The following is a 14653-nucleotide window of genomic DNA, read 5'->3' on the forward strand; positions in this document are numbered from 1 at the left end:
CCTGGTTGTCTATTTACAGTTTCGATTATCCTGTACTTGGTTGCCAACTTCCTTGACCTCTTCCTCCATTCTGTGTCCACGCTTTTCATGTAGAGATACTTGTGCACTTTAGCCGCCCATTTATTTTCATCCATGTTCCTGAGCCTTTCTTCAAAACTAATTTTGCTTTGTGCTTCTCTGACTTCAAAAGAGGCCCAACCCATGTCTCCATGCACTGCCTCATTTGTCGTATTACCGTGTGCTCCCAAAGCCAACCGGCCTACTGATCTTTGGTTAACTTCTAAACCCGCCAATATATCCGATTTTAAGCATAGAATGGCATTTGCGAATGTTAGCGCTGGCACCATTATTCCTTTCCAGATTCCACGCACCCACCACCTCATACTTATTGTGGCCCCACAGTGCTCTGTGTTTCATTATTGCTGCATTCCGCTTCCCCTTTATTTTCAGATTATCTTGGTGGTTGCTTGAGTAATTCTTTCCTTCGTTTATGTGTACGCCGAGGTCCTTATATTGCTTCACTATGGTTATTACTTGCTGTTGAATTGACACCACGAAGTTACTCGTCTCTTCATTAAAGATCATATTTCCTGATTTCTCTGTGCTAAACTTAAGGCCTAGATTTGTCGCTGCATTCCCACAGATATTCTTAAGTATCTGTAAATCTTTTTTATTGTCCACTAGTAGCACAATGTCGTCTACGTACATCAGTCCAGGGACCTTCTGTTGCACCATTTGTCCATTGCGCATGTAGGATAAATCAAAACCTAATTCGTCGTTTTCCAGTCGTCTTTCTATACCCTTAACGTAAAGCGTGAACAACAATGGTGACAGAGGACATCCTTGCTTCTATCCTTGGTGAATTCCCACCATTTCATTACCTTTTCGACCTTCCCATACCACTTGTACTTGGTTGTCTCCATATATCTCCCTCAGCAGCTCCACGAAATCGTCATCTATGCCTTCGTGCTGAAGAACATCTCATAACAATTCCCTGTCTACGTTGTCATAAGCGCCTTTAATATCTAGAAATGCTATCGATAAAGGTCTTTTCTGAGCTACTGAAATCTCTATGCACTGAGTGAGTTAGTACAAACATATTATCTTCTAAGCGTCTGCCTGGCCTGAACCCATTCTGTAGTTCCCCCAATACATCGTTTTTCTCCACCCACTTCGACACTTCTAATTTTATGGCTTGCATTGCCATTTTATATATCACCGACGTTAGTGTAACTGGCCCGTACGAGCTCGTCCTATCCTTATGTCCTTTGCCTTTGTAGATGAGGTTCATTAGAGTCACTGGAAAAATTTTAGAGTATCGCATTTGTTTTCCGCGCGCCGCCGCCTGCCGCGGCCACCGGTTATTGGGGCGCTCGTGTCACGTGACCTTTTGCCGCCATATTTCTTCCAAGCCCTTTCAGTTGGCACGTCGAACCCGTAGCGTACGCACCGCGCACGGAGAGCACTTCGCCGTTTCGTTCAACGCTTGCGTTGCGCTTGCGAACACAGGCGTCAGAAATAACCCATCATCATGCCTGGTTGCTGCGCCTTCGGGTGTAGCAACCGAACGGAGTCCGGAAAGTCAATTTTCTCTATTCCGTGCGGGAAGGACGACGGTGAACGACGTTCTGCGTGGCTCCACAGAATTGGCCGCAAAAACTTCGCGCCCTCGAAGAACACCCGCTTGTGTGAGGTAAGTTTCTTGAATAACTAGTTTGTTGGACAGTTATTGCTTTCAAGCGACCGTACTTGCGTGTGACCGCTAAACTTTACCTGTCCGGTTCCGCTCATCGTTCTGCGTGCGGCTATTGAACACTATGTAGCTAGCACATGTGGTTTTGAGTGAGCTGTTCAGTTCGCGTGGCTCGCTTTGTTTCACGCTATTGAAAATCGCCCAGTACCTATCTTTCAAGTAAGGTCTCCGGTTCGCGTGGCCCGCTCTGCTTTGCGCTATTGTTTCCAGTAAACTGTTCGGTTCGCGCGGCTCGCTTTGTTTTGCGCTATTGAAAATCGCCCAGTACCTATGTTTCAAGTAAGCTCCTCTACTTAGTGCTGTTGAAAACATCGCAGTACGAACTTTCTAGCAAGCTCTCCACTGTTTCATTCGGTTTGCGCGCCGCGTTTGAAGAAAACGTACATACATGTCAAGCAAGCTGCAGTGCTTGATTCGCGCGGCTCGGTGGAAACAACAAACATGCATTTCAAGTGAGCGTGTTGTGCTACAGAGTAAAAGGAGGCGGTTCCCATGAATAACGTGTTTTAAACAAGCGCCAGGTCTATACAGAAAATGTTGCTTCAAAATGTCTTCTATAGATTTCCTGACTCTGTTTTTTGCGACTTCCACTTTAGATATTTTAAGCACTGTCACAGGGTAGGGTTATTAACATTCCTATTTTTCTTTGTTTTCTCCATGGACAAACTATAGGACCATTTCATTCCTGATGATATTGAGAAACCAAGAGTCGAATCGGAAGACCTGTATGCTGTTGTCATGCTTGACGAAATAAATTGTTGTTGTGACTGTTGTCAAATAAATATGTTGCTTGCCTCCACATCTTACTTTGTGAGTGCATGCTGTTCTGAAAATGCGAATTTTGCTGACAGCATGAAGCAATTCGGGGACAAATGGCATGGTGTCCCTTATACAGGGAGGCTGTAAAATAGTAATTTTAATTGCAAACCTGCTACAGCATGATTACGGATGCTTGTCAACTGGCACAGCACCTCTATAAACAGCCTCATACGTCTTTTTTATGCCGTGAGTGCAGTGACAAGAACATCATTTAAAAAATAGAAGTGCTCAATGTTACAATTCCGTTTCAGAAACCTAGTTTTTACCGTGTCTTCGTAACTTTTTTTTCGAAAACGTCTTTGTGTAAATGATCCGATTCACATAAAGGGTATACAATAAAAGGAGCATGATCGAAAATAAATATAGGAAAACCGCACCACTGTTTAGTACTGGCAATGTCAACACAATACTCCAGAACACAGTAACAGATTGGAAATAAGTGCACTAAAAGGTTGACATTATCAAAGGTACAAAAAAAAAAAAAACATTCGTACACATTCTTTATAGCCGTATGCGGATACCTGCTTGAGTTTCGCGTGAATTAAAAGCTGTTAACCAGTCGTTTACAACGTTACCTTCAGAGGGCTTATTTCACAAATCGACGAGAACATTACAAGTACGCATTCGCAAACACGCCAGTAGCCGCAAGAGGCGAAGTTTGCTTGCAGAGGCTGCTGGCGTTTTATCACTGATACGTGACAGGCAACTTTATAAATCTACATAAAAATTACTGCTTACACTTCGCTCCGATTATACAGATAAACTAGCGCAGCAGTAAGCTGTTTACATTTGCTTGCTTTTGTACTTCGAAAGGACGTGAACGAGCACTATGAAGGCAACCAGAACACCCACTGCACATTCCATCGGCTGTCAAGCTGCGTTTTTAGCGCAAACGCAGCCTCAAGGCACAGTTTTCATGCAAAAGACGTTTCAAGCGAATTCACTGGGCGCATACAAGTATGTTTGCAGCAGCTCTGCACATAGTACTTGACGCAAGGCGAAGTCCAAAAGCGACACGTAGAGCAGTGGTTCGCGGGCATCGGAACCATCGCCGCACATTTTATACGTTCCGTCGCTTGCCGCGCAGTACGTTCATTTCCGTCGATATCTCGATGTCACTTGTGACATCCACTTGAAGAAAAACACAAAAATAATCCAGTTTCGCGAAACCGGACTCGAAATCTAGGGAGGAAATCCGTCAGTTAAGTCAACGCTACTCAATGCACGCAGGCACCGCTACAGCGCGTCGGCGGTCTGGAAGGAATATGGCCGCCGCCACCCAATGTTGCCGGCATGCCGCGTACCTTTGCGGTACTCTGTTTTTCCAGTGACTCTAAGGTTCATGTTGCTTTCACGCCATCCAGCGGCAATTTTCTTTGTTCTAATCACTTGCTCTATGGCATTAGTCAGCAGTGCCTTGCTTTTTGGACCGAGGTTTTTGATTAGCTGTATTGGGATTTCATCGGGTCCTGCTGCCGTGTTGTTAGGGATATTTTCTGCTGCTTTTTTCCAATAAAAGCTTTCTATGCGAAATTGTGATCTCTCAGGCCTCTCTGCTGTTGCTGGATCTGTTGTTTGAACTACGCTTTTTCTCGTGCCGACGTTATCCCTAATAACGTCTGTGATGTACTGCAGCGCATCGTCTCCTTCGTATATGTTAACGTCTTCATCCCTTATAGCCGTGAATGAATGCCTGTTTACGCATTGCAACGCCACCTGTCCATGACACTTATTCTCCCTGTTAACTACTATAAGGTTCGGTTCATCACACAGATCGAGCACTAGAGAGCCGTTGTAATCAGTATATCCGTCTAAATCGTCCATGTGTTCGTTCATATCTCCCACTAATATCACCTGGCCCGATTTACTGAACTCATCAATATCGCTTCTAATGCAATCAACCAATTCCTTATTTTTTCCTCTGCTATCATTACCTGTCCATAGGTAAGCTACTCCCAGCCACGTATTTTTACCTTGCCATGTGCCGCTAATCCATAAATGCTCTCTGCATGTCTCGTTTACCCTTCGCGACTGCAGACCTCGCCTAATTAGTACGCCTACGCCTCCGCCTTTCCTTGACCCGGTCATTCTGTTGCACCCTTCCCATACAAAATTGTCAATAACAGGCGGCTACTCCAAATCTCGTAGATGCGTTTCGGTCAAGGCGTACACGCTAATCGCTTCATCATTCAGCTGCGTTTGAATTTCCAGCCATTTTTCCTGCTTGCGACCACCCTGCATATTTTTGGTACCGCGGCCCGCCGACGGACACATTCCGTTTCCCAAGAGCCAGTTAAGGATTTCTCCTTAATGCAGAAACAGCAGAGCGCGGGAGGCAGTCTTGTAAAAAAAATCGCATGCATGAAATAAAACAAAGGAAACGATAGGGTGTAAAAGCGTTAGCATGAGCTATAGCCATATCTCACACATTCTCCTGGTTATCATCGCGATCTCCAGCTTATTTTCTTCTGCAGCACGTTCACGTTGCTCATTTCACGCATAACTTAATGATACCCGCCGGGGTGGCTCAGTCAGCTAAGGCGTTGCGCTGCTGAGCACTATAGATCGCGGGATCGAATCCCGGCCGCGGCGGCCGCATTTCGATAGAAGCGAAATGCAAAAACGCCCGTGTGCTTCCGTTGTAGTGCACGTTAAAAAACCCCAGGTGGTCAAAATTATTCCGGAGCCCTCCACTACGGCGTTCCTCATAATCAGAACTGGTTTTGGCACGTAAACCCCCAGAAAGAAGAAAAGAAGAAACATAACTTAATGCGGTAAGCGCGCGGAATGCGTAGCCGCGTAAGCGCGGACCAAGCGAGCTAGAAGGATAGACAAAATACCCGTATTCACAGCCGGAAAGCGCGTTCTCTGTGTGGTGAGTCACTGCGGTATTACCCTGCGGTGACGTGGTACTTAATATATCCCAGATTATCGAGATGTTGGCTAATCGCAACAAAATATCAGGCTCGTAGCAGACGCCCGCCGCCTTGGCGCGGCTTCTGCAGCCTTTAAATCGGGCGGTGGATTACGCCACCTAGCCCTGACTATTAACATATTTTGTACTTTGTGGGGGGTGAAATTTCACCCCTACCTTAATTTTAGCCCCCAATCAGATCACCTCCGTTTGGTTATTTTTACCCGCTTAAAGTCTATTTTTCCTCCACTGTCCCTAAACCCCAATGCTTTGAAAAAATCAGCCCCGTTGCTTTGCACTGTAGGGTTAAGCCCTTTACAGAAAAGTATGAGGTGTTCAGCCGTTTCCTCTTCCTCTCCACACGCACCGCACAACGTGTTTATACCCTGGTACTTGACTCGGTACATCTTAGTCCGCAATACTCCCGTCCTGGCTTCAAACAACAAAGAGCTTCCCCTAGAAATATCACAGATATTTTCTTTGGCAATATCTTGCTTGAAAATTCTCTATGTTCCCAGTGCTGATTTCGTCGGCATCCCTGTTTTCCATAGACCCATCTCTGTTTCTTTAACCTTTTTCTTAACCGCTGTTCCTGGTTTGCACCCCTCCTGCAGTCCAAATATTTGATTGACAATTTTCTGGTCAGCTTCCTCCGTTTTGTGTCAACATTCCTGATGTACAAATAACTGAAAACTCCCCTTGACCACCGATTTTCCGTCATTTCTCTCAATCGCTCCTCAAATTCTATCTTGCTGCTAGCTTCCCTGCCCTCGAATGACGTCCATCCCATGACACCATGTACCCCCTGATTTGGTGTATTTCAGTGTGCTCCCAAAGTAAGCCTACCTACCCCTCGCTGCTTAACCTCCAACCTTGCTCGAACCTCTGATCCGCATTACCAAAAGTAAAACTAGGGACCATCACCCCTTTCCAAATACCTCTCACCACTTCGTACCTATTGTAATTCCACAGTGCCCTATTTTTCATCGCAGCTGCATTTCTGCTACTTTTAGCCGTCACATATTTTTCATGTTCCGTTAGGTACTCAGCCCCTTTGTTTATCCACACTCCAAGATATTTGTACTTATCCACCACCTCCAGCGTAACCTCCTCTATATATGCTCACTGCCCTGATTATCATTAAAAATCATGACTGCCGATTTTTCTTTACTAAACTTCAAACCTAAGCTATCTCTCTCTTTTTACCACAGATAACCATGAATCCCTGCAAGTCTTCCTTGCTGTCAGCCTTAAGTACAATGTCATCCGCGTACATCAGTACTAGCTGGTAACGACTGTTTAATCCATTCTGTTTGCTTGAAAAAGGAAAGGTTTAAGCCAAGTTCGCTCCTCTCTAATTTTTTCTCTAATCCTTCTAAATACAGCATGAACAAGGTGACAGAGGGCACCCCTGCCTAAGCCCCTGCTGTATCTCTATAGGCTCAAATACCTTTTTTTTCCATTTTATAAGCACCTTGTTACTTTTATAGATATCTTTTAAAAGATTACTTACTCTATCTTCCACGTCTAGAGTGCCCAGTATGTCCCACAAATCCTTTTGGATTACACTGTCATAGGCTCCCTTGATATCCAGAAAGGCAATCCATAGGGCCTGTGTTCCTTTTCTGCTATTTCAATACGCTGTGTCAATGAGAACAGATTATCTTCTAACCTCCTTTGTTTCCGGAAACCATTTTGTAGTTCCCCCAGAACCTCCTCGCCCTCCACCCATGCCTGCAGTCCGTCCTATATAATCTGCATCACTACCCTGCAAACCACTGACCTCTCTGCCTTTCTTCAAATAAACTCTCTCTCTCTCTCTCTCTGACGTCACTCTTATGGGACGGTAGTTGTTTATGTCGGCTTTGTCCCCCTTTCCCTTATATAGCATGCTCATCGCGCTTAGTCTCCAACCGTCGGGGGCTTTACCGTCCATTATCATTTTGCTCACTGCCTCTATTAATGCTTTCTTAGATTTTAGGCCCAGTGTCTTTATTAATTTAATTGGGATGACATCAGAACCTGTCGACGTGCTACTATATGAACCTTCTCTGCCCTTTCCCACTCGCTTTGTTCAAATGGAGCCACTGCAAATCTGTCCAACTCCGGTGGCACCGCGGCGGTGGCACGGAAAACTAAGCCCTCTCATGCAGTTTTCAGAGCCCGCGGCAGGCCGCACCGTGTGCGCTTGCATACAGCGGCCGTGGTTCTTGAAACCCATGGCTGCAGCGCACGCGCTCTATTAGCCCCGAGAACAACCTACTACAGGTGCGCTGCGGGCGCCGCTCGCGTGACGTCCGGGCAAGTACTCGCGCCTGAGGGTGCGACTGTTTTCACGACAAATCCGTGCAGGGGCGGGGCCTCGCCTCGATGACGTATGACCATTTTTTTTCTTCCTCTCTGTTTGGCGGCATTGGAACAAAGAACACGCTGGGCTGTTGGTGACTAGGCACAACTGTGGCTGCTGTCAAGGGCTCGTGGCATTCCTAAATAAACTCACCACTGTTTTGATGATCCAAATATAATCTCACTATCAGGTAGGGAGCAGTCTACCTGACTGAAGCAGTATCTTTTTTTAATTTGGGGTGTTACTACGCTGCGCTCCGCAACATCTCAACGACCGCCGCTTCGCGTCGGCGCCCGCTACAACCGACCGCGCCGCCAAACAGAAAGGGAAAAAAAGAAGAAAATGGTGATACCAAGAAAGAAATTACTCCATCTCCCGCTAAAGTGAACCATGTGTGGATGCGAAGAAGCGGGGAGATGGTTAGCTTGAGCGGGAGATGGTTTCGCGGCAGCGGCCCGAGCGCTCATCGCGGCGCTGCACAGGAGAGAGAATGAGGCGCGCGCGCTCCGTCATTTTCATACCGTGGAACTACCGTGGCGCCCCCAGCGGAGTATGCATCTGTCGCACCCCCTGTCGTGCGCGCCGCTCTGGATTCCTAGAGGAGAGAAAGGGGGAAGCGTAGGAGAGGAGAGAGGGGGAGGGGACGCGCATGCGCTGTGGGGGTGTGGGACGCCGCGGGACGCAGGACGGACAAAGCCCCCGCCATAAGCTGCTTCGCATCTAAAAAGACAATAAACTTCTTGCCGAGGCGGGAGTCGAACACGCGTACCCCCAGTCCCAAAGTGAGCGTCGTAACCACTATACCATACAGCCACGCTTCCGTACCATGCATGCATGCATGCGAACCACATGATTGCGTTCGAGCGTCGTCGTCTTCGTCGAAAAAAAAAAATGGTGATCCATCATCAAGGCGAGGCCCCGCCCCTGCCCGAATTTGTTGTGAAACCAGCCGCACTCGCGCCTGTCGTCCCGTGTTTCGGAACGGAACGAAACAAAACGATATTTTTGACCGGAACGAAAACGTAATCGAAACATTATTATTTTGTTTCGGAGGGAAACTGAAATATTTTTGATTGGTTTTTTGGCTCAATTGGGGAAAGTCATGGAGGAAGTTTTTTCCTTACTTCATGGGAAAAGTCGTCAATCCGAAATAACCGACGTCAGGCAACGTCAGAATTAGCACGTATCTAAGGGGTCCGCATAAGCGCGTATCTCAGGCAGGCATAGCGCGAGCGATAGCCGGTCGAACACTCCACTAATCGGTGCACTAGCAGATCGGCATCGTAGCAAAACCTAGGGCATGTGCTCTAAGAGCTTATCGTGTCGTTTTCTACGGGTTTGTTACCCAAATTTTATCCTTAGTTTGTGTCGTTGAAGTTCGTTAATTTTATCGGGACAGCGGTCTCCAATTACGGTGAGTACACTCGATGACGTGCTGCTTAAAAAATGCCTTGATTCAATGCACTCAGCATGATCTCCGAATTCAGAATTCTGTTATTGAGAAACATTAATCCTATGTTTTTATCGTTACTTTGCTTCGAAAAATGTATGCATGCGAACCAAAACCATTATGAACCATTACGGATCACGTTTTTTTTTTTTTTTTCGTTCCGGAGCAGAACCGCAACGGAACTTTTTTCAGTGGAAGGAAACTAAAACCAGAACGAATAATATTTCGTTCCGACACCCTGTCGTCTGCTACAGTTCGGGCGGTGTATGGGCGCCTCCTGCAGTGTTTCCGTTTGTTCGATCTCGCTCCCTATTCTAGTGCACTTACGACAGCCCTCTCAAATATATTTTTAAGATGTCCTCGTTTGCCAACATTTATTCAACGAGGTTATTTCTTAGGGAACTGGAGATTTCTCGAAGACAACCTTACAGTGCCTACCGACAGAGCACAATCCAGCGCGTAGTGGGTTTTTCATGCGCGGTTCTACACTGTGCAGCAGTAGCTCACGTGGATAACAAAAGCATAAACGCAAAAACACAAGATAGAACAATCCACTTAAAGCGACCAAACATTTCGTAGTGCAACAAGCATGTAACAAACGCTGGCTATGTTATGACTTCTCCAACATTTACCTTGATTTTAGCCCGCTAGAATTTTGTTTATTCCCGATGGTAAAATATTGAATTCTCGCATTTCTTAGCATAAGCCCGAGGGTTGAACTAACAATACAGCATCATTCCTGCCGGCGGCGTTTGTTTTTTGAACTGCTTCTCAAAATAAGCCCATTCTTCGGCTGTTAATTTTTAACTAAAGCTATTTGAGGCTTTCAGCTGTTTGTATCACACGAAAAGGCATGGACCAATATTTTTTTCATTTTTAGTGCTTCGCGTTCAACTCAGTTCCGTAATTTACAGGTGCTTGTTGCTTGAGGAAAGTTATGGCGGATCTGCTTGGTGAAATTGACACAGCTGCTCGACGGAACTTTTCGGGCAAAATATGCCTTTTAGACCATGTGACTGCAGGCAGCAACAAGGTGAAGACTCATTCATTAGTGGTACGGGACACAGTGCAGATATCATAATTCGCCGGCCGAAGTCAAAAATCAAGGGAATTCATATTAGCGTTGAGGTGTCTTCTTTATGAGGCGGGAATACGAGGCGATATTTTGTGAGCTGACGAAGCGTACATTTGCATCATCATCATGACGAAGTACATTTGCATCATGATGCAAATGTACTTGAATTTTCCTATTCAAGGCAGCCTATAAGTAGCGCTCTAGTGCCTCGAGTAATTGAGTGTTATATTTTCAAGATTCATTTATTTCTCCTAGAGAAAAAGGCCCGCGACAAAAAGCTACCTTGAAGCAGCTTGACGAGGTCCGGGGCCCATTTACAGAATGGCAGCAGTGAAGGGAAAAAATACGATTTCACATACATCATGAATCAAGGAATCATACACAATGCAGAATTAGAATTAAACTAAATGTGAGACAAAGTAACATTCAAATATACAATGCACTGAGAAGCAAAAAAAAAAGAGCAAAAACCACGGCATAGCAGAAACAGAAGGTTTAAAACATAATGGCGATTCAACACTACGACATAGTAAATGAAGTTCAAACAAAATACAGAGCATTATTTTTTTTTTTTCGTTTTATACCGTGGCAAAAAATATAAAAAGAACACCTTAATTTGGGTTTGAGCCCACCACATGCTCAAAAAATGGCTAAACAATTTTTTTAGGTTCATATTTTCTGTGTACCATTTGTTTGTGTTAAGGGTATTCGGAACCACGAAATGCAACATTTGGGAGCCATACGTTGTGCGAAGTCGGGCTAGATGCCATTTCTGTGTGTCTGGTCAGCCGTTGTAATCAGTATATCCGTCTAAATCGTCCATTTGTGTGTTCATATCTCCCACTAATATCACCTGGCCCGATTTACTGAACTCATTAAGATCGCTTCTAATGCAATCAACCAATTCCTTATTTTTTTCTCTGCTATCACTACCTGTCCATAGGTAAGCTACTCCCAGCCACGTCTTTGTACCTTGCCATGTGCCGCTAATCCTAAGTGCTCTTTACATGTCTCGTGTACCCAGGGGCGTAGCCAGGGGGGTTCAACCCCCCCCCCCCCCCCCACTTACCCACCCTTTGTTCTCGTCGCTTCGCGCTGACATAATTCAAGAAACCGGTGCTACTATCACAATTTCATTCCTGGGCGCTTCCGTTTGGGTTGGTAATTTACAGCGAATCATGTCTGCATATGGAAAAAACTGTCACGGTGTTTGTCAAGGCTTTGACACTCTGTGAGGTTTTGGGAGAGAATGTGGCGGCCGCATTGCGGCGGCCTCATTCTGAAGCAACAAATGCGCAACAAATGAAGCAATTGACAAATGCGGCAGCCGCATTTTAGATGAAGGCGAAAATGCTCGAGGCCCGTTTAGATTTAGGTGCACGTTAAAGACCCCAGGTTGCCGAAATTTCCGGTATACATTTCCGCCGCTTCCCTTCAGGTGCCGGTTAGGCCGCGCTCGCGCAGGATCTTAGGCTTCGTTCACATTTGATCTCGAAGCTGGCGGAAGCGGCCAAATCTTGCAAAAATCCGCCCGGCTAGGCGGCAAAACAGGCAGAAAAACAGGCGACGAGCCAAATCGGTCTCGGACCGATCTGGACAACGCCATCTACGCTTAACGGAGATTAACAATTAATGATGTCTTCTCCGATCGGGCTGGTCGTCTCAATGATGCGTTTTCGAAGACTGGTCCATTCAGTGGCGCTATGAGAGACCGTTGCTCCAAACGCCCACTGTACCTGTCGTACTTACTGTATGTTACTGAGCTTACTTTACTTTTTACATAATTTCTTCACAAGCACACGCGAGGGGGGGGGGGGGGGGGTCCCATGTCTTTGATATACATGGATAGAGTCTGCTTAAACTACCGTTATTTATTATCGATCACGTCACGTCTATAGAGGAAAGCAGACGCTTGCTCCCCCCCCCCCCCCCCCTCCCGAGAGAAATTTCTGGCTACGCCCCTGCGTTTACCCTTCGCGACTGCAGACCTCGCCTAATTAGTACGCCTACGCCTCCGCCTTTCCTTGACCCGGTCACTCTGTTGCACCCTTCCCATACAAAATTGTCAATAACAGGCGGCTACTCCAAATCTCGTAGATGCGTTTCGGTCAAGGCGTACACGCTAATCGCTTCATCATTCAGCTGCGTTTGAATTTCCAGCCATTTTTCCTGCTTGCGACCACCCTGCATATTTTCGGTACCGCGGCCCGCCGACGGACACATTCCGCTTCCCAATAGCCAGTTAAGGATTTCGCCTTAATACAGCAACAGCAGAGCGCGGGAGGCAGTCTTGTAATAAAAATCGAATGCATGAAATAAAAGAAACGATAGGGTATAAAAGCGTTAGCATGAGCTAGGCTTATCTGACACGTTGTCCTGGTTATCATCGCGATCTCCAGCTTATTTTCTTCTGCAGCACGTTCTCGTTGCTCATTTCACGCATAACTATATAAATTAGGTAAGCGCGCGGAATGCGTAACTCAAACAGCCGCGTAAGCCCGGACCAAGCGAGCTAGAATGTTATAGACAAATACCCGTATTCACAGCCGGAAAGCGCGTTCTCTGTGTGGTGAGTCACTGCGGTATTACCCTGCGGTGACGTGGTACTTAATATATCCCAGATTATCGTGATGTTGGCTAATAGCAACCAAAATATCAGGCTCGTAGCAGACGCCCGCCGCCTTGGCGCGGAAGCCCACGATGGATGGATAGATTGATTGATTGATTGATTAATGGATGGATCGATCGATGGATCGTCGATCGATCCATCAATCAATCCATCGATCAATCAATCCATCGATTAATCAATCCATCGATTAATCAATCCATCGATTGATGGATGGATGGATGGATGGATTGGATGGATGGATTGGATGGATGGAGGCTGAACCCTTTAAATCGGGCGGTGGAATACGCCACCTAGCCGTGGCTATTAACATATTGTACTTTGTCGGGGGTGAAATTTCACCCCTGTCTTAATTTTAGCCACCAATCAGATAACCTCCGTTTGGTTATTTCTACCCGCTTAAAGTCTATTGTGCCTTCACCGTCCTTAAACCCCAATACTTTGAAAAAATAAGCCCCGTTGTTTTGCATTGTAGGGTTAAACCCTTTACAGAAACGTATGGGGTGTTCAGCCCGTTTCCTCTTCTTCTCCACAAGCACCGCACAACGTGTTGATACCTTGGTACTTGACTCGGTACATCTTAGTCCGCAATACTCCCGTCCTGGCTTCAAACAACAAAGAGCTTCCCCTAGAAATATCATAGATATTTTCTTTGGCAATATCTTGCTTGAAAGTTCTCTATGTTCCCAGTGCTTATTTCGTCGGCATCCCTGTTTTCCATAGACCCATCTCTGTTACTTTAACCTTTTTCTTAACCCCTGTTTTCTGGTTCGCACCCCTCCTGCAGTCCAAATATTTGATTGACAATTTTCTGGTCAGCTTCCTCCGTTTTGTGTCAACATTCCTGATGTACAAATAACTGAAAACTCTCCTTGCCCACCGATTTTCCGCCATTTTTCTCAATCGCTCCTCAAATTCTATCTTGCTGCTAGCTTCCCTGCCCTCGAATGACGTGCATCCCATGTCACCCTGTACCCCCTGATTTGGTGTATTTCCGTGTGCTCCCAAAGCAAGCCAACCTACCCCTCGCTGCTTAACTTCCAAGCTTGCTCGAACCTCTGATCTCATGCATAGGACCGCATTACCAAAAGTCAAACTAGGGACCGTGATCCCTTTCCAAATCCCTCTCACCACTTCGTACCTATTGTATTTCCATAGTGCCCTATTTTTCATGACTGCTGCATTCCTGCGACCTTTAGGCGTTACATATTTTTCATGTTCCATTACGTGCTCAGCCCCATTGTTTATCCGCACTCCAAGATATTTGTACTTATCCACTACCTCCAGCGTAACCTCCTGTATCCTATGCTAGCTGCCCACGGGTTCTCAAATGTTTTTAAATTCAGTATACAAATTTTTATGATGCGTCACTCAAAACATGGTTTTGCGTGGAACAGAAATTTGGTATTTGAAGTCAACATTGTAAATCCGTATGTGGGACAGATACTGCCTGTGAGGCTTTGATCGAGATTCTTGTTGCTCCATTGAGTTGTCTAGTAAAATGTGGGCACATTATCAATGCGTAAAAGAAAGAGTAAGACGCGTATTCTCTACGAAAATAATTGCTGCTACGTTCACCGTTTGCCGGAACAGGCACCCAGAATAAGGATGGTTCTTGGCTGTTGACGTGACTGCGCGTCTTGTATAGCATAGCAATCCCCTGAAAGAA

Source organism: Dermacentor silvarum, chromosome 1, assembly GCF_013339745.2.
Source record: "Dermacentor silvarum isolate Dsil-2018 chromosome 1, BIME_Dsil_1.4, whole genome shotgun sequence".
Classification (NCBI taxonomy): Eukaryota; Metazoa; Arthropoda; class Arachnida; order Ixodida; family Ixodidae; genus Dermacentor; species Dermacentor silvarum.